Here is a 20,930-nt window from a genome sequence, read left to right on the forward strand (position 1 = left end):
CGTTCCATGTATCTTTAAGCACCCTTCCTAAACATGGATGATTGCTAGATGGTATTAATTTCAGTGTACGTGGAGACAAATGCACACTGGTAAATTCAGATGGACTTTCTCGGTTCAGCTTCGTAACGGAGCCTAGGTACGGCCGTTGAGTTTAATTTTTCGAAGCTGACTTGAGGTGCCAGTTTGTTGGGGTGTCTCTCTGCCCGGACTTTAGTAACGCCTGGCCTCGCTATTGGTTCCCTCAGGCCCCATCGCAAGTCAAGCGCTTGTGCAGATTCTAGACTTTGAATCGACGGAAAATTTCGATCAAACGAACCACGCGTTGTGCATCCTATATTCTGAAGTCAAATACGTAAACGGGTCGCAGCTGGCTGTCCAGACACTCTGTGACGATAATGGCACTGAAACAGAGGATGACACAGAAAAGGCCGAAATACTAAACATCTTTTCCAAAAGTGTTTCACAGAGGAAGATCACACTTTAGTTCCTCCTATAAATCGTGGCACGAAAGACAAAATGACGGATACCGAAATAAGTAACCAAGGGATAAAAAAAGTAACTGAAATCGCTGAACTGAGTTTCGGCCACTGGACCTGACTGGATACCAGTTAAGTTCTACACAAAGTATGCGAAAGAACCCGCCCCTGCTCTAGCAGCAGTGTACCGTAAGTCTCTGAGGAGCGAAGCGTTCCCAACGATTGGTTCTAGGCGCTTCGGTCTGGAACCGCGCAGCCGCTAAGGTCGTAGGTTAGAATCCTGCCTCGGGTATAGATGTGTGTGATGTCCTTAGGTTAGTTAAGTTTAAGTAGTTCTAAGTCTAGGGGACTGATGACCTCAGATGTTAAGCCCCATAGTGCTCGGAGCCATTTGAATCATCCTAACGATTGGAAAAAATGTGCAGGCCATTCCCATTTTCAAGAAGGGCCGTCGAGCAGACGCACAAAACTATAGGTCTGTATCCCTGACGTCGGTCTGTTGTAGAATTTTGGAACACGTCTTATGATCGCGTAATAAGACGTTTCAGGAGACCGAAGTCTCTTCTGCAAGAACGAACATGGGTTCCGCAGACAAAGACTCACTTCGTCCACCCGACACGAAGAGCAGTTGATACAGGCGACCAGGTAGGTGTGGCGTTTATTCACTCCCGAAATGCATTCGATACAGTTCGGCTCGGCCGCGTAATGAACAAAATATGAACGTAGAGAATATGAGTGGCTGCACTGAAGAGTTTGTAGCAAACAGAACAGCATGTCATTATGAACGGAGACGTAAAGGTAACTACGGTTGTGTTCCAGGGGAGTGTTATAGGACAATTACTTTTCACTACATATACGACCTAATAAATGACGTCGGAAGTTCCATGAGAATTTTCGCGAATGATGCTGTTGTGTACAGAGAAGTCACGACGCTAGAAAATTGTAGCGAAATGCAAGAAGACCTGTAGAGGATCGACGCTTGGTACATGGAGTGGCAATTAATCCTCAATACCGAGCGAAGTGGTGCAATGGTTAGCACACTGGACTCGCATTCGGAAGTACGACGGTTCAAACCCGCGTCCGGCCACCCTAATTTAGGTTATCTGTGATTTCCCTGAATCGCTTCAGGAAAATGCCGGGATGGTCCCTTTGAAAAGGCAAGGCCGACTTCCTTCCCCATCCTTCCCTAATCCGATGGGACTGTTTGGTCCTCTTCCCCAAATCAAGCAACCAATCATCCTAATCCTCAACATAAGCAAATGTAACGTATTGCGAATACAGAGACAGAAAGACTCTTTATTGTATGATAGCAAAATTGCTGAAAATCACTGGAGGCAATTATTCCATAAAATATCTAGGAGTAGGCGTACGGAGCGATCTGGAGCGGAATGACCACATAAAATTAATCTCGAGTAAGACAGATGCTATACTGCGATTCACTGGAAGAGTCCTCAGGAAATGTAGTCCATCCACCAAGGAAGTAGCTTAGAAACCAATCATTCGACCAGTACTTGGATATTGCTCGTCAGTATGGGATCCGTACCAGACAGGGCCGATAGAGCAAACAGAGAAGATCTAAAGGAGAACAGCACGTTTCTTTACAGGTTCATTTAGCAAGCGTGAAAGCGTCACAGAGATGCTCAGCCATCTCTAGTGGCAGATGCTGCAAGATAGGCGCTCTGCATAACGTTATGGTCTACTGTTAAAAGTTCCGAGAGCGTACGTTCCTAGAACAGTCAACAAATATGTTGATTACTCCGAGGTACATCTCGCGAAAGGACCACGAAGATAAAATTAGAGAAATTCGAACCCTCACGGGGGCTTACCAGCAATTGTTCTTCCCGTGAACCATACGTAACTGGAACAGGAAAAGGAAACTGACCACAGGCGCCAACTCCATGGGGCCTGAGGGGGCCCGAGCCCCTCAAAATTTCGTTTGGGAGGGTGGAGCCCCCCCCCCCCAATAATTTAAGAAAATTATTAGTTATATTATGCTTTGTAAAATCACAAAATTATGTTGGAATTTTTTATTTTCCTTGTTTGACTATAGTTACCTTTTAAAATACATTCAGTAATGAGTTAAAACAAATAATTGTTATGGTAGTAAGCAGGTTAACTGAAAACGAGTGGTGTGAATCATGATGGTGTTACAGTGTTGCGGGCACACTTAGAATTTGTCCCAGTGCGCGCGCACCTTGGGTAAAAGTCTGGCGCCGGCGGGCCAGCGCTACGGCCGCGGCGACATCAAAAGGACTGGAGCAGAAGCGCCTGGAACCCTCCGCCTCACGTCGCCTTGACGCTTCCAGTCATTACGACGCCACGGCTATCAAAAGCCCACCCTGCTGTCGCAGTCATTCTGTGTGGATAGTTTCGTTCAGTGCATGCTGCAGACGTGTTTAGTGTTCCGACTTTAGTTTCTGGTGGACTATTTTATATGACTATATTTTATTCGTTTACTTTAGTCTCTTAGTGTATTGTGAATAAAGTTTGCAATGGATAAATTTGTTACCAAAAAGAAGCGCTTGGAAGTCGATGATACTGCAAGTCAACCTCCAACAGTTATTGTGTCGTCAATTGCTTTGTCGTCTTCAGGCGAGAACCATTTACAGCCGAAACCTGGACAATCCGGTAAGGGGAGACCATTTCAGAAGTCTTGGTTGATCAAATGTACATGGCTAGAATATGAAGAATTTACTGAAAAAGTTTTTTGCAAAACCTGCAAAGAGGCAGATGCTAAACATCTATTACAATTTTCTTCAAAAAGAGAAGATGCGTTTACTTCCGTAGGGTTTTCTAACTGGAAAAAGGCTTTGGAAAAATTCCGTCTTCATGAAAATACGTTTACGCATAAACTACATTCTATCACTAACCGAAGTGTGGCCTCCCAATTGAATGAACAGTTAGACAGTGATATGAAGAAAGGCCGTTTAGCTCTTGAGACAATTTTTACTATTGTGCAATTTCTATATCGACAAGGACTAGCAGATAGAGGGTACTAATATGTAAACTCAAATTTTTTTCGATTGTTGAACTCCAAAATAATTACATACCTGAGTTTAAAGATTGGTTAGGGCGTTCGGGGTATAAGTGGACGTCCCACAATCTTCAAAACGAGATCATTGATCTACTAGGAAAGTCTGTGTTGAGAAAGGTATTGGTTTCAATCAAGAAGACTGAACATTTTTCTATTATGATTAACGAAACAAGTGGTTCTTCGATTCACGAACAACTGTCATTTTCTATTCGTACTGTCGATGATTCCTTAATCATCAACGAAGACTTTATTGGCTTATACGGGCCACCGAACACTGAGTCACAAACACTGTTTAGTATTTTAAAAGACTTTTTGCTTTTATTGATTTTTCAGTGGTTAACTTAAGCGGCCAGTGCTATGATGATGCCTCGAATATCAAAGATATGTTCAAAGGAATAAAAAAGTTAGTTATGGATATACAACCAAAAACGCCCGGGTTCCCGGGTTCGATTCCCGGCGGGGTCAGGGATTTTCTCTGCCTCGTGATGGCTGGGTGTTGTGTGCTGTCCTTAGGTTAGTTAGGTTTAAGTAGTTCTAAGTTCTAGGGGACTGATGACCACAGCAGTTGGGTCCCATAGTGCTCAGAGCCATTTGAACCATTTTTTATACAACCAAAAGCACGTTATATGCACTGCACTTCTCACAGTTTACACTTGGCAGTTGCAGACAGTCTCCACCATCTGACGTCTATGAAGGCTATTATGGCTTTAGCCAAGGACTTAATAAACACCGCAAGGGAATCCAACAAAAGGATGAGACTTTTCAGAAACATACGCTGTGAGAGCGCCAACGAAGCTGGTCTACGACCCCTTTGCCCGACTCGATGGACTGTGCGAGCTTCTAGTATCTTGACAATATTGAAAAACTTTGGAGAACTTCTAGAGCTTTTTGAAACATTTTCTGCAGAGGACAAAACAGGGGGAGGTTACAAATGTGGAGGCTACCTTGAGTCAAAGTTACAGTTCAAGACTTATTTCGTTTTACGTCTTTATTGCCATGCAATGAACCCAATAGAGGATGTCAATGAAAAAATTCAATGCCCTCATCTACGTGTTGCTGATCTGGAAAAAATACATGAGGGCTTGATTTGTGTATTGAACGGAAGGCGTGATAGTTTTGAACACTTTATGGAATTGTGTTTAAAAGAAAAACCTTCACAAGTTGATAATCCTCCGCTTCCTCAGAATCGAAGTATACCAAAGAAGTATGAAAACAACGAGGCTAGCTCACTGCACACTTTCAAAACCCCAAAGGAATACTACAAAGCTATTTGCACTGAAGTTTGTGAAACGGTGCAATCTTGCATTACTGATCGGTTCGCTTCAACTGGACTCACACAGGTCATTGCAGTTGAACAAGAGTGCTTGCTTTTGGTACACTGAGGTGAAACAGATTTTGAAAAATCAACTGAGCTTTTCAAAAATGACCTAGGCATTGAGATACTGCGCTTACGCTTGAATATGTTAGCCGATATCGCTGATAAAAAAAACTGGTCTTAAAAAATATGCGGGATGTAAGAAACTACATTACACAAGAGCCTGCAGTTGGAGAAATGTTACGTGAAGTAGTGAAGTACATTAAGCTTCTCCATGTAGTTCCAATCACGACAGCAACAGCAGACGTCTGTAGTCATATCTCCGATCAACAATGGGACAGAAGCGATTGAACAACTTGGCTGTTCTTCATGCCCTCCGAGATGTTTTGGATGAATTGGATATCTGACCAGCCATCAACTACTTCATATACAGTAATCCAGTCAGACGGCCGACATTTGCACCTTTCTACAGACACTCTAGTCCTAATATTCGCTTTTAGACCAATATTAAAAATCTTTATAAAATAGAGGATTAAATACATACATAACGTTAAATTTGCAGTTTCGAAATATTAGTACTCGTTTAGTACTGTGTTGCTATATTACTATAGTAGTGTATTAGTTATTTTCAAATACTTAATTATTTTTAGGGTGTAAGACTCAATTAAAATCCGCTATTTACCTACTTCTTGACTGTATTAACTTTACTAACTGTATTAAAGCATTAACTTTGAGATACTGTTTTTATTTAATGAAACCTGAGCCAAAGTGCCATTACTGTGCGTCAGCAATATTTTATGTTTTATTTTTTTAATGATAGTTTACGATTTATTTAAACATAATTTCAGTCATTTCAGGGGTGTATATTCATTGCTCTGTAATAGTCTATAAGCATGATTATTATTGTAAATTAAATTAGCTTTTTATGAAAATACCGTGCGAGTTTATGTTTTGTTTCTTTTTTCAAAGCCAACAAATGTGTCAGGCTTGTCAAGTTTCCCAGAGTGTCGAGTTATAGAGAGTCCAGTTTTCGGGGTTCTAGTGTTGATCATATGACTCTAAAATGCTTAAAAAAACTTTAAAACTCACTATTTTTCATCTAAAATTTAGAAAATTTCCCCGGGCAAGACCCCCCAGTATGGGCCCCCCAATATTTTTTATAAGTCAGCGCCCCTGAAACTGACACTGGTAGACAAAGTACCCTCCGTCACACACTGTAAGGTGGCTTGCGGACTATAGATACAGGTGTAAAGAGCCGCGTGGTACCACTGTAACATTGTCTCCTCGATTGGTCGGTTCGCTCCCTACATGTTTCTTTCTGTCTGTGTCCACGAAGTCAGGGCAGGACGTGTTTTGAGTAACGGTCGCTGCGCTTGGCCCTGATCAGTAGGACGTTCCGGTTACGTGCGCACTTCGAAGGTAATTTTGCATGGGAGTTATCTCACATCTGCACGTTAGGAACCTTCTATAACTTTTAAAGTCGTTTGTCAAAAGCAGTCGGTTTTCATGAGTAACAATGTTGCTGTCGCTTAACCAGATACAGACAGGGTAGACTTTGTTCTTTATTCGGTCAGATTCCAGGTTAAGTTATGTGCTTTCCTTTCATGTGAGTCATAAGGCAGTTTTGAGAACTCAACATGTACTAGAAAATGATGAGTGCTGCCGTCGGTTATTCTTTGAATGTTTGAATCTTTGTGTATGAGCACATGAGCGTCCATGTGGTATTCCTTCCTTAACATAATCCTCGCCGAATAATGACGATTAATATAATGACAAACAGTTTTCCCTCACGGATCCACAGTGTTTTGTTTTTATATGTGTGAAGTGTTCACTGACGTTAAGTCGTACACTCCATTTTGTGAATAAATGTCAATCTGGAATCATCTTAGTTCGCGAACCTTTTCCCAGTTTACATAGCAGCACACCATTCTACCTCCTACGGTGATTAAACATACGTATTTACCCTGTAAGAAAATATTACTAGGAATCATTTAGTGAAGTTCATTTCCTAATCGGTCGATCTAGCTTAATTCTCGGTTTCTTTGTGATAGTAGTTTAATTTCTAGTTTCTTTGTGATACAAGATCAGAAGTTTAGTAGTTTAATTTCCTGTTTCTTTGTGACAGATCATAGGGCCAAATTCAATTAACATTTATGTAAATTGGCAGTCAATGCGATTAGAGAATTAGAACAACTGCTTTGTTTTATTATTGTTATTATTATTAACTTGATTGACCACATCGGACCACTTTATCTTTGGAGTACTTGCTTCTTGAGCTCAGCCAATTACTTTTTCATTCGCTCGGAACGAAATTTTCTTAACTCGTCTGAAATCTCTACTGGTCTTCTGTGCGTTATTTCTGCAGAAAATTTATGATTCATAAGGAGGGTGTTAATTTTGTTTTTGTTCTCTGTACCAGTAACTCTAAGTCCGACTGCTTCAAGATCTTGCTGAATTTCTTTGACCCACTGTCCTCCTGTCTTCTTTCCGAGACTTCTCATCACTAGTTGTTTTTAAATCCTGTTGTCAGGCAGTCGTAAGAAATGAAAGAAGTTTTGAGATTGTTTTCTTCTTCATTGTGTTGGTGAATGGGTCAATCTCACGATAGACAGTTTCATTACGTAGGATTCTCCAGACTCCATCAAGCTGATATTTTTTATTGATGCATGGTCTGATAATTCTTCGATCATTCTTGAGGAGTTGATCGGTTCCTCTTTCATTTTTAATTTGGAACAGAGTTTCACAACCATAAGTTGCTTCCAGAGGAGTTACAGTTTTGTAAGGTTGGATCTTAGTGTCTATTGACAGGCATTTCTTATTATATGTTGACCAGGTTAGAATTTGTGCTTTTTTCATTTTGTTGGTTCTATTTATCGGTGTTGATTTCTCACCCAAGTTGTGTAAAATAATTTCTCCAAGATATTTAAATTGTAGATGTTAATTGCTTGACCATTTATGAAGGTGTTATCTATGCAAAGAGGTTTCATGGACATGATTTCTGTTTTCTCAAAGGATATTTGTAATCCTATTTTTGAAGCAATTTTCTGGAGACTTGTGATCTGAGCATGAACTTCTTCTATGTGAAGGGGTTAGAAAGCTAAATCGTCAGCAGATTTTCTTTTTGCCAGATTGTCAGGATGTAATCGACGGCCACATTGAAAAGCAAACGGGATAATCCATCACCTCGTCTGAGTCCTGTTTTTATTGTGAAAGCTTTTGCCATTTCTCCTCTAAACTTGAGCTTTGAATTTATATTAGTTAAAGTTAGCTGAATGAATCTTACCAGTATGAAATGGAGGCCATATGATCTAAGGATTTTTAGAAGAGTGGATCTATGAACACTACCATATGCTTTTTTAAAATCTATAAATGGGATGAATAACTGTTTGTTTCTATACTTGTAATATTCAATTATTAGTTTCAGGCTAAGAATTTGGTCTGAGCAGCTTCTGTATGGTCGAAATCCTTCCTGATATTCTCAAGTTGTGGTTCCAGAAGGTTTCTGATCCTATTATAAATTATGCGAGAGAAAATTTTGTATGTGCAGTCCAGAAGGATTATTCCTCTGTAATTATCTGTGTTGGTTCCATCTCCTTTTTTAAATAATGGATGGGTTATTCCTGAGGTCCAGTGCTCTGGAATTTTCTCTGTGATCCACAATTCAATTAGATGTTGGTGGAGATTTATGACTGCAGGTTTTCCAGCATTCTTCCAGATTTCTGTAAATACATGGTCTTCACTACATGCCTTGTAATTTTTTTTTGTTCCTGAATTGCGACCTCTACCTCATTGATAGTTGCAGGATCTGTTAGGTCTGGGGTGGTTAAAATAGGTTCTTCAGTGTGAACTGGAAATGTTTCCAGTGGGTCATCACAATTTTAAAGTTTGTTGAAAGTCTCTGCAAGGATCTCTGCATTTTCTTGATTAGTACTTTCCTGACTTATCTCTCAGCATCAATGTTGGGGATTCATACTTTTTAAGATATCTCCCAAAGGTTTTGTGATAATCTCTTGACTGTTTCTTCTGGAAGGTGTCTTCTATCTTCTCTAGGTTATTTTTGAGATTTTTGCGTTTTGTCTGATGATTTTATAGGTTGACTTTGTTTGCTTAATTAGTTCTAGATGTGATTCTTCAGACTTTTGGGCTTGATGCTTTATCCATGCTTGGTGTCTCCTTTCTAATGCCTGGTCACATTCTACATTCCACCACTTATGTTTCTTCCTGGGATTTATTGGAGCCAACTCTTCGGCTATGGAGATTAATTTGGTGGTTAATTCTTCTAGCGTGTTATAGTAGATAGATGCTTCACCTGATTTCCTAGTGTATTCCTAATTTTTTGTTAAGATGGTTGGGTCGAATGTTCTTCTAGTTTTTTTCTGAGATATTTTCTTTACCATTGGTGTTAATTTTATTTTGATCTTCACAACATAGTGGTCTGACCATGAGTTTTCACCCCTTAAAACTTTGACGTTATAGATTCCACTGCTTTGATTAATAGGAAGCACGCGGCTACGAAAAAGTTCATGCTACGTGGCGAAAGTACATCCCATCGAAGTTCCAGTTAGCAGTCTTTCGACTTTTTCAATATTTTATAAACATTGGGAGTATTTTACCTTTTTCTTGTCAGTGTTTTCCGCATGTCTCCTGTCTTCGCTGATTCTGCCGAGGATCTCCTCGTTCCTTATCTTATCAGTCTACCTAATTTTCAACGTCTTCTATAACACCAAATTTCAAACGCTTCTATTCTCTTCCTTTCCCGTTTCCGCATAGTCCATGATCCACAGCCACACTGCCGTTTAATGGAAAAATACGAGATTACCAAAAATCGCACCAGATTGTTGGCTGGTTTAAGGACTTCCTAGCAGATGATAAATAGCTGGAACCGGGAAGAACTGGAGTAACGACCGGAGCGATCTAAAGTGGAATGATCGCATAAAGCTAACCATGGCAGAGTAAGATGGCAGGCCGACGTTCATCAAATTAATTGAACAAATAGAGATGATACAACAAAGAACAGCACGTTTCGTCACCGGTTCGTTTAGCAAGCGCGGGAGCGTTACGGAGATGCAGAACAAATTCCTGTGGCAAATGCTACAAGAGAAGCGTTGTGCATCACGGGAAGTTTACTGGCGAAATTACGAGCATCAGCAGAAGAGTCGAACAACATATTACACTACTGGCCATTAAAATTCCTACACCAAGAAGAAATGCAGATGATAAACGGGTATTCATTGGACAAATATATTATACTAGAACTGACATGTGATTACATTTTTACGCAATTTGGGTGCATAGATCCTGAGAAATCAGTACCCAGAACAACCAACTCTGGCCGTAATAACGGCCTTGATGCGCCTGGGTATTGAGTCAAACAGAGCTTGGATGGCGTGTACAGGTACAGCTCCCCATGCAGCTTCAGCACGATACCACAGTTCATCAAGAGTAGTGACTGGCGTATTGTGACAAGCCAGTTGCTCGGCCATCATTGACCAGACGTTTTCAATTGGTGAGAGATCTGGAGAATGTGCTGGCCAGGGCAGCAGTCGAACATTTTCTGTATCCAGAAAGGCCCTACAGGACCTGCAACATGCGGTCGTGAATTATCCTGCTGAAATGTAGGGTTCGGCAGGGATCGAACGAAGGGTAGAGCCATGGGTCGTAACACATCTAAAATGTAACGTCCACTGTTCAAAGTGCCGGCAATGCGAACAAGAGGTGGCCAAGACGTGTAACCAATGGCACCCCATACCATCACACCGGGTGATAAGCCAGTATGGCGATGACGAATACACGATTCCAATGTGCATTCACCGCGATGTCGCCAAACACGGATGCGATCATCATGATGCTGTAAATAGAACCTGGATTCATCCGAAAAAATGACGTTTTGCCATTCGTGCACCCAGGTTCGTCGTTGAGTACACCATCGCAGGCGCTCCTGTCTGTGATGCAGCGTCAAGGGTAACCGCAGCCATGGTCTCCGAGCTGCTGGAAACGTCGTCGAACTGTTCGTGCAGATGGTTGTTGTCTTGCAAACGTCCCCATCTGTTGACTCAGGGATCGAGACGTAGCTGCACTATCCGTTATAGCCATGCGCATAAGATGCCTGTCATCTCGACTGTTAGTGATACGAGGCCGTTGGGATCCAGCACGGCGTTACGTATTACCCTCCTGAACCCACCGATTCCATATTCTGCTAACAGTCATTGGATCTCGACCAACGCGAGCACCAATGTCTCGATACGATAAACCGCAATCGCGATAGGCTACAATCCGACCTTTATCAAAGGCGGACACGTGATGGTACGCATTTCTCCTCCTTACACGAGGCATCACAACAATGTTTCACCAGGCAACGCCGGTCAACTGCTGTTTATGTATGAGAAATCGGTTGGAAACTTTCCTCGTGTCAGCACGTTGTAGGCGTCGCCACCGACGTCAACCTTGTGTGAATGCTCTGAAGAGCTAATCATTTGCATATCACAGCATCTTTTCCTGTCGGTTAAATTTCGCGTCTGTAGTACATCTTCGTGGTGTACCAATTTTAATGGCCAGTAGTGTACTTCCTCTCAAATAAGGCTCGCGCAATGATTATGACGAGAAAACCTGACAAATCGGTGCTCATACTGAGGCTTGTCGACAGTCATTGTTCCGGGAAGACTAGACTGTAACAAGACTTGCAGAGTGTAGGTATGGACGCAGATTTAGAAAAAGAGTTTGATTTTCCCATCTGTTAGTTTTTTCTGTATGCATTTATTTTTCCTCGCAACATTAGGCACTTAACACCCTCTATTGCTCCTAATTAAGCATCCTTACATATTAGTATATGGTTATACTACGCTGAAGAACCAAAGAAACTGGTACACCTGCCTAATACCGTGTAAGGCCCTTGTGAGAACGCAGCAGTGCCGCCACACGATGTGGCATGATCTAGATTAGATTAGATTAAATTCAGTTTTCGTTCCATAGACTCAAAAACGAGATGATTCTCTTGGGTGTGGAACATCTCTGAAACTATAGTATAAAAAACATAACACATTTGAATACAATACTTGCTACCCTGATCATTTGTCAGGAGATTGTAAATTAGGTGAATACAATACAGTAAATTGGAACAGCTTATATTTACAGAATTAATACGCTGTCAGAATGAAACATTGTTATGCACTATTAATAAATTTGTCATACACAAAAACCCTAATCTTGACTGTTGCGACAAAATGCTGTGAAAACTGAAATCTAACACACATTTTTACTTAAGTTGGCCTAACAGTTTCTGTTAAGGTATTCATCTATAGATCAGAGGGAGTTGCCTATCAAAAAGTCTTTCAAACTCTGTTTAAATCGTGCTTTATCTAAAACCAAGTTTTTAATGGTTGCTGACAATTTATTGAAAATGTGTGTTACTGAATATTGGACGCCTTTTTGGACCAAGGTAAGTAATTTTTTTGTATGTAAATTGTTCTTATTCCTAGTATTGTTACTAAGTGTTGAGCTATAGGCTGGAAATAGAGATATATTACTTGCAACAAATTTCATTAAGGAATAAATATACTGAGAAGCAGTGGTTAGAATACAAAGTTCCTTGAACAGGTTTCTACATTATGTTCTTGAATTTACACCACAAATGATTCTCACTACACGCTTTTGGACACCAAAAGCTTTTCCTCGGTTTGATGATTTACTCCATAATACACTCCTGGAAATGGAAAAAAGAACACATTGACACCGGTGTGTCAGACCCACCATACTTGCTCCGGACACTGCGAGAGGGCTATACAAGCAATGATCACACGCACGGCACAGCGGACACACCAGGAACCGCGGTGTTGGCCGTCGAATGGCGCTAGCTGCGCAGCATTTGTGCACCGCCGCCGTCAGTGTCAGCCAGTTTGCCGTGGCATACGGAGCTCCATCGCAGTCTTTAACACTGGTAGCATGCCGCGACAGCGTGGACGTGAACCGTATGTGCAGTTGACGGACTTTGAGCGAGGGCGTATAGTGGGCATGCGGGAGGCCGGGTGGACGTACCGCCGAATTGCTCAACACGTGGGGCGTGAGGTCTCCACAGTACATCGATGTTGTCGCCAGTGGTCGGCGGAAGGTGCACGTGCCCGTCGACCTGGGACCGGACCGCAGCGACGCACGGATGCACGCCAAGACCGTAGGATCCTACGCAGTGCCGTAGGGGACCGCACCGCCACTCCCCAGCAAATTAGGGACACTGTTGCTCCTGGGGTATCGGCGAGGACCATTCGCAACCGTCTCCATGAAGCTGGGCTACGGTCCCGCACACCGTTAGGCCATCTTCCGCTCACGCCCCAACATCGTGCAGCCCGCCTCCAGTGGTGTCGCGACAGGCGTGAATGGAGGGACGAATGGAGACGTGTCGTCTTCAGCGATGAGAGTCGCTTCTGCCTTGGTGCCAATGATGGTCGTATGCGTGTTTGGCGCCGTGCAGGTGAGCGCCACAATCAGGACTGCATACGACCGAGGCACACAGGGCCAACACCCGGCATCATGGTGTGGGGAGCGATCTCCTACACTGGCCGTACACCACTGGTGATCGTCGAGGGGACACTGAATAGTGCACGGTACATCCAAACCGTCATCGAACCCATCGTTCTACCATTCCTAGACCGGCAAGGGAACGTGCTGTTCCAACAGGACAATGCACGTCCGCATGTATCCCGTGCCACCCAACGTGCTCTAGAAGGTGTAAGTCAACTACCCTGGCCAGCAAGATCTCCGGATCTGTCCCCCATTGAGCATGTTTGGGACTGGATGAAGAGTCGTCTCACGCGGTCTGCACGTCCAGCACGAACGCTGGTCCAACTGAGGCGCCAGGTGGAAATGGCATGGCAAGCCGTTCCACAGGACTACATCCAGCATCTCTACGATCGTCTCCATGGGAGAATAGCAGCCTGCATTGCTGCGAAAGGTGGATATACACTGTACTAGTGCCGACATTGTGCATGCTCTGTTGCCTGTGTCTATGTGCCTGTGGTTCTGTCAGTGTGATCATGTGATGTATCTGACCCCAGGAATGTGTCAATAAAGTTTCCCCTTCCTGGGACAATGAATTCACGGTGTTCTTATTTCAATTTCCAGGAGTGTATGATCCTGTATTGCATAATAGAATAAGTAAGCAAACTATGCAAGATTTTTTTTTATTGATATCTTCTACATCTTTCTCACTGCAAATACAGACTAATGTCTGAAGCAGTTCAAATGGCTCTGAGCATTATGGGACTTAACTGCTGAGGTCATCAGTCCCATAGAACTTAGAACTACTTAAACCTAACTAATGTAAGGACATCACACACATCCATGCCCGAGGCAGGATACGAACCTGCGACCGTAGCGGTCGCGCGGTTCCAGCTGTAGCGCCTAGAACCACTCGGCCACACCGGCAGGCTCTGAAGCAGTGCTGGAGGAAATTGACACCACGAATCCTGCAGGGCTGTCCATAAATCTCTAAGAGAACGAGGGGGAGGAGATCTCTTCTGAACAGCATGTTGCAGGGCATCCCAGATATGCTCGATAATGTTCATGTCTAGGGATTTTGGTGACCAATGGAAATGTTTAAACTCAGAAGAGTGTTCCTGGAGCCACTCTGTAGCAATTCTGGACGTGCGGGTTGTCGCATTGTCCTGCTGGAATTGCCCAAGACCGTCGCAATGCACAGTGGACATGAACGGATGCAGGTGATCACACAGGATGCTTACGCACGTGTCACCTGTCAGAGTCGTTTGTAAATATATCAGGTGTCCCATAACACTCCAACTGCACACGCCCCAAATCATGAAGAGCCTCCATCAGCTTGAAGAATCTTCTGATGACGTGCAGGGTCCATGGATTCATGAGGTTGTCTCCATACCCGTACACGTTTATCCGCTCGATATATTTCTGAAACGAGACTCGTCCGTCAAGGCAACATGTTTCCAGTCATCAACAGCCCAATGTTCGTGTTGACGGGCCTAGGCGAGGCGTAAAGCTTAGTGACGTGCAGTCATCAAATTTGCGGGAGTGGGCCTTCGGCTCCGAAAACCCATATCGATGATGTTTCGTTGAATGGTTCGCACGCTCACACTTGTAGATGGCCCAACATTGAAATCTGCTGCAATTTACTGAATGATTGCACTCCTGTCACGTTGAACGATTCTGTTCAGTCGTCGTTGGTCCCGTTTTTGCAAGATCTTTTTCCGGCCGCAGCGATGTCGGAGATGTGATGTTTTGTCGGATTCCTGATATTCACGGTACACTCGTGAAATGGTCGTACGGTAAAATCACCACTTCATCGTTACCTCGGAGATAATTTGTCCCACCACTTGTGCGCCGAGTATAACATCAAGTTCAAACTCACTTAAATCTTGATTAACTGCCATTCTAGCAGCAGTAACCGATCTAACAATTGCGCCAGGCACTTGTTGTCTTATATAGGCATTTCCGACCGCAGCGCCGTTTTATGTCTGTTTACATATCTCTGTATTTGAGTACGCATGCTTATACCAGTTTCTTTGGCGCTTCAGTGTAGATTGGTATGTAATACACTGATGCGCAAAATTTAAGGATGAAAGTAGCTTTCGCATGATGTATCACTGCCAAGTGACATTGCTTGGCGAAACTTGTACCTTACATCGAAAGAACTACCAGTGTATACTAAGGAAGGTAATTGAAAGAAATACGCAATGAGACGAACAGAAATGAGACGATAATGAAGTCACTGCGATTCATGATGGTCTGCTGGACATTACAAAAGGCGGGATACGGTTCTTAGTAGGGTGTATGGTCACCACGGATGGCAATCCATTCTCCACAACGTGCTCACAAGTTGGTCACAAGGTTTTGTCGTAGGACATCCCATTCAACCACCAGGGCTGTTAATAACTGCTGGATGGTCATTATTGCGTGTGGGCCTGGTGCAATACGTCTCCTCAAGGCATCACACAAGTGCTCGAAGGGATTTAAGTCATGAGAATGATCAGGCCAGCCCATTCACTGAAACTCATCTCATTCTAAGAGCTGTTCCAACTGCGCTGTTCGATTCGGTCGCGTATTGTCACCCATAAAAATGAAGTCAGGTCCGAATGCACCACTGGAAAGACGGATGCGGGGAACGACTGCAGTGTCACAATAACGTTGCCGAGAAATCAGTGTCTCCTGCCAAGTATGTGGACCTGGTGAGAGACTTCGCCTGATGTCCTGCAGCCCACATAACACAGCTGTCATGCTTTTCGCTCTTCATGACAATCCTCGGCCGCACTCCGTAGGGGCAATGAATTGTCTCGTCCTAAGTTTCATCTCTGCTCGCATGAATTGCTGGCTATGGACAACATTTCGGCAAAGGCAACAAGCTGTAGACGAGCGTAGAGAATTGGTGGAGAGCACTGGCGGCTCCCTTCTATGATGACGCTATTGGAAAGTTGGTACAACGCTACGACAAATGTGTAAATCGGAGCGGCGACTGTGTACAGAAGTAGCTATTAGGTGTAGCTAATAACTGCAAATAAAACAGTTTTCATTTTCGCAGTGATTTCCATTTCGCGACCGATCGGACCTTACTTTCCGAATAGCCCTTGTATATTGAATTCTTGATCACGGACGCTTCTTCCTTTTCTTCAAGAAAGAAGGGGTAAATATCACTCGGTACAAAAGAGAATTAATACATCAATCAATTTAGACTGTTTCAGTGGTAATCGTAGGGAGAGACTGTGCAGGTGCGAACTTAGACACGTGAATTGCTGCTGGTGAAAGTATCTACCAGCCACACGCCTCGAAATAATCCACATTATGCGAACCTCCCTTACGACGCCAGTACTTATACACCAGTATAAGGAACAGTAAATCGCCAAGAATAATCAATATTATAGCAGCCACAGCGGGCCACGCCGTTGTTTTCGCTGCTGCAGTACATGTTATTCTTCGTGTTTTGCTGTTCCTGTTACCACACATCTATGAACTGAATATCGTACTAGACTTATTTGGGACCACTGTGTCGAAAGCGCACGTAAATCCAACTTAACAAATCATTTTGTTTCTAACGGAGAAACAAACTGATGTTTTCCATCAGCGCTGGGGGTCGCATGAAAGACGTGATGAGCACAATTCGTTTGGGCTGACACCAGCTACACAACGCAAAAACGAAACTGCAAATATCTGCCGAAACACCAGAGAATATGCGCCTGACGACTCTAAGGAGACACACCCAGCATATACTCCGCAGGCAACTGTACAGTGGACGGTGGAGAGTACATTGTACCAATTATATCGGTTTTGTCTTGTTCCATTCGTTTACTGAGCGAAGGAAAAGTGATTATTTCTGTACCTCAGTATCTTCCTAATCTCGTCATCACTACATGAGATACACTATGTGATCAAAAGTATCCGGACAGCCCCAAAAACATACGTTTCTCATATTAGGTGCTCTGTGCTGCCACCTACTGCCACGCACCACATATCAGCGACCTCAGTAATCATTAGACATCGTGAGACATCAGAATGGGGCGCACCACGAAATTCACGGACTTCGAACGTGGTCAGGTGATTGGATGTCACCTGTGTCCTATGTCTGTACGCGAGATTTCCACACTCCCAAACATCCCTAGGTCCACTGTTTCCGATGTGAAAGTGAAACGTGAAGGGACACGTACAGCACAAAAGCGTACAGGCCGACCTCGTCTGTTGGTTGACAGAGACAGCCTACAGTTGGTCGTAATGTGTAATAGGCAGACTTCTATCCAGACCATCATACAGGAATTCCAAACTGCATCAAGATACATGCAAGCACTATGACAGGCAGGAGGTGCGAAAACGTGGATTTCATTGTCGAGCGGCGTTTGACCTATGGCAGTGCCATCTAGCGGGCCAACCATAGCGCCATCTGGTTTCCCCCTTCAAGCTAGATGAGTTTCGTTCTTTGTAGTTTTTTCGTTTGCTGCTTATTTCGTGAGATATTTGGCCCGGTCACGATCAATGGACCAGCCTGTATATTTATGTATCAACTCAAACATAAAGAAAAGGTAATACAAATATTTTTACGGAATTTTTTTATGATTTCTGCGTAATATGTATGCAAAGGGAGTGCTATGGTCTGATAGAAGAAACATAATCTGTACAAGTTTTATTAAGTCGGAAGTTACGAATTAAAAGCAGACTTCTCCTTATAACATGGCACTTGGGGAGTTCACTTCGTGTTATAACAACGACCTGGGGTAACTGAGCGTATCTATTGCACAGTCACCGTGCTTAACATTGCTTACTCGGCCCTGAGGGCCAATCGTCAGTTCCATGAATGTTATTTGATTATTAGCGGAATCTTACTCAGTGAACTCCAGAATGAGCGATCAGGGTTTGAACATTACTAAACACACTATGTAATTTTCTCTCACAGGTTATTTGTGGTTAGAGATTGCATAAAGGGGGAAAGCTTGCTGTGACGACGCTGGGGAAAAGTTTAACGAACTAATTAGATTCATTACGAACATTTGTTTAGTAGATGTGGCGTACTCCTGAGGCTGCACTTACATGGACAGAGCAACGTGTACACTGACGTGACAAAAGTTGTTGGGGAAGTCCCTGGAAGACTGGAGTCTAACCGCACTTTTAAATTTAATGTGTTTAAATATGTTTCCCTTATTGTAGGGAGACTGCATTTGTCAGTAATGAATATGACTAAAAGTCCAAGTGACTAAAATTCCTTGGAAACTGGATCGCAGTGTTTACTAGTGTGACAACGACCTGGGGTAATTAGATTCATTACGAACATTTGTTTAGTAGATGTGGCGTACTCCTGAGGCTGCACTTACATGGACAGAGCAACGTGTACACTGACGTGACAAAAGTTGTTGGGGAAGTCCCTGGAAGACTGGAGTCTAACCGCACTTTTAAATTTAATGTGTTTAAATATGTTTCCCTTATTGTAGGGAGACTGCATTTGTCAGTAATGAATATGACTAAAAGTCCAAGTGACTAAAATTCCTTGGAAACTGGATCGCAGTGTTTACTAGTGTGACAAAATCTTAATATGTCAATGTACGAGTGGTTGTTTATATATAAGTTCTTCGGAGTAAAGTTCATTTATTAGCCAAAGGGCCACCATTAATTGTGATGGTTTCAGCTACAACGTGGCAGATTAACTAAAGGCAATGATCATTTCTGACTTCAGGAACAACAGTCCTCGCCAGTAACAGGTTCTGAGCAGACATAGGTAGCTGACTGTCAAGTGCAACTTCGACCAAGGCAGGACGTCTGGTGTCCACTATCTACAGCTACGCCTGCGTTCGGAAAGGAGGGCAACACAGCACGCGGACGGCTCACCTGTTTGAGTCTCTGAAAGGGGGACTGCCTGGCACCACAAGAGCACTCCTCCGCCCACAAAAGAATAATATGAGTTTTATTGCTGCTCATTTCTCTCGCAACATTTGAAGCTGCTCCTGTTACGTTCCTTCCTATCCACACACTAGGGAATCACCACATATTAAGAAATAAATAGCTCAATATTTAAAAATATCCACGGGTGTACTGCCGGTCTACAGTGTCCAACGGGCACAATATTTCGGCGATCATACATGTCGCCATCATCAGGTGAACTGACGGACTGAGCTCCTGTGTACGTGCCGGCACGGAGATCCGTACACTATGGCTGCTCAGGGGGAACTGGGTTCGGTCGCGGCGGCGGCCGATTTAAATACCCTCCGCCCGCGGCGCGCTCACTCCGCCGTCCGCACCCCGCGCCACGGTCGCGCGGTGGAACAGATTGCGACGGCGTCTGAGATGACGTCGGTGTAATGGCTCTGTCCACCGTGGTCGTCACAACTATACATTTGCTCGATTTACTCTTGATTAACCCAATCGCTGGTTCCCAAGCCTTGCTAAGATTATAGCCACAGTCACGATTTATGAGGTCGTCATTGGTACGAATTTCGATGGCCTCTCTAACAACGCTGTCCCAGTATCTCGACGTCTGTACCAGAATCCTCGTACGTTCATACTCCATAGCGTGATTTTCCGACAAACAATGTTCAGCGACCGCCGACTTGCTCGGATACATCAGTCGAGTGTGCCTCTGGTGTTCACGGCATCGATCCTCGACGTGACTGTGGCTATAATCTTAGCAAGGTTTGGGAACCAGCGATTGGGTTAATCAAGAGTAAATCGAGCAAATGTATAGTTGTGACGACCACGGCGGGCAGAGCCATCACACCGACGTCATCTCAGACGCCGTCGCAATCTGTTCCACCGCGCGACCGTGGCGCGGGGCGCGGACGGCGGAGTGAGCACGCCGCGGGCGGAGAGTATTTAAATCGGCCGCCGCCGCGACCGAACCCAGTTCCCCCTGAGCAGCCATAGTGTACGGATCTCCGTGCCGGCACGTTCACAGGAGCTCAGTCCGTCAGTTCACCTGATGATGGCGACATGTATGATCGCCGAAATATTGTGCCCGTTGGACACTATAGACCGGCAGTACACCCGTGGATATTTTGATTATCAAATACGCCGGGAGAAACTCAAGAATCACAGCTCAATATTTATTTTATCATTTGTTTTCTAATCAGATGCAAATGTAAATAACAAGGAATATTGCAGAACATACTTGTGTTACACTAATAAGAACACCCAAGACTCTGATAAAAACCCTAAGATGGAGAAAAAAAGTACCATACAGCGGGACGCGGAACTGCTTCAAATGGTTCGAATGGCTCTGAGCACTATGCGACTCAACTTCTGAGGTCATCAGTCGCCTAGAACTTAGAACTAATTAAACCTAACTAACCTAAGGACATCACACACATCCATGCCCGAGACAGGATTCGAACCTGCGACCGTATGGTCACGCGGTTCCAGACTGAAGCGCCTTTAACCGCACGGCCACACCGGCCGGCGGAACTGCTTCCTTCAACTGTGTAAGCGACATCTTTATCCACTCGTCTATACTATGCCGATTACGCGATTGTCGTCTTTTATGAGGCTATCATAATACCTCGTGAAGACTTATATTATTAATGCATCGTTAACTGACAATTATGAGATTGATGTGTTTGTGATAAACCTTCAATGCGCTCTTGCCTTGAAATGGCGTACTGTAAGTTACACTACGTGATCA

The sequence above is a fragment of the Schistocerca nitens genome, chromosome 5 (genome assembly GCF_023898315.1).
Source record: "Schistocerca nitens isolate TAMUIC-IGC-003100 chromosome 5, iqSchNite1.1, whole genome shotgun sequence".
NCBI classification, from domain to species: domain Eukaryota; kingdom Metazoa; phylum Arthropoda; class Insecta; order Orthoptera; family Acrididae; genus Schistocerca; species Schistocerca nitens.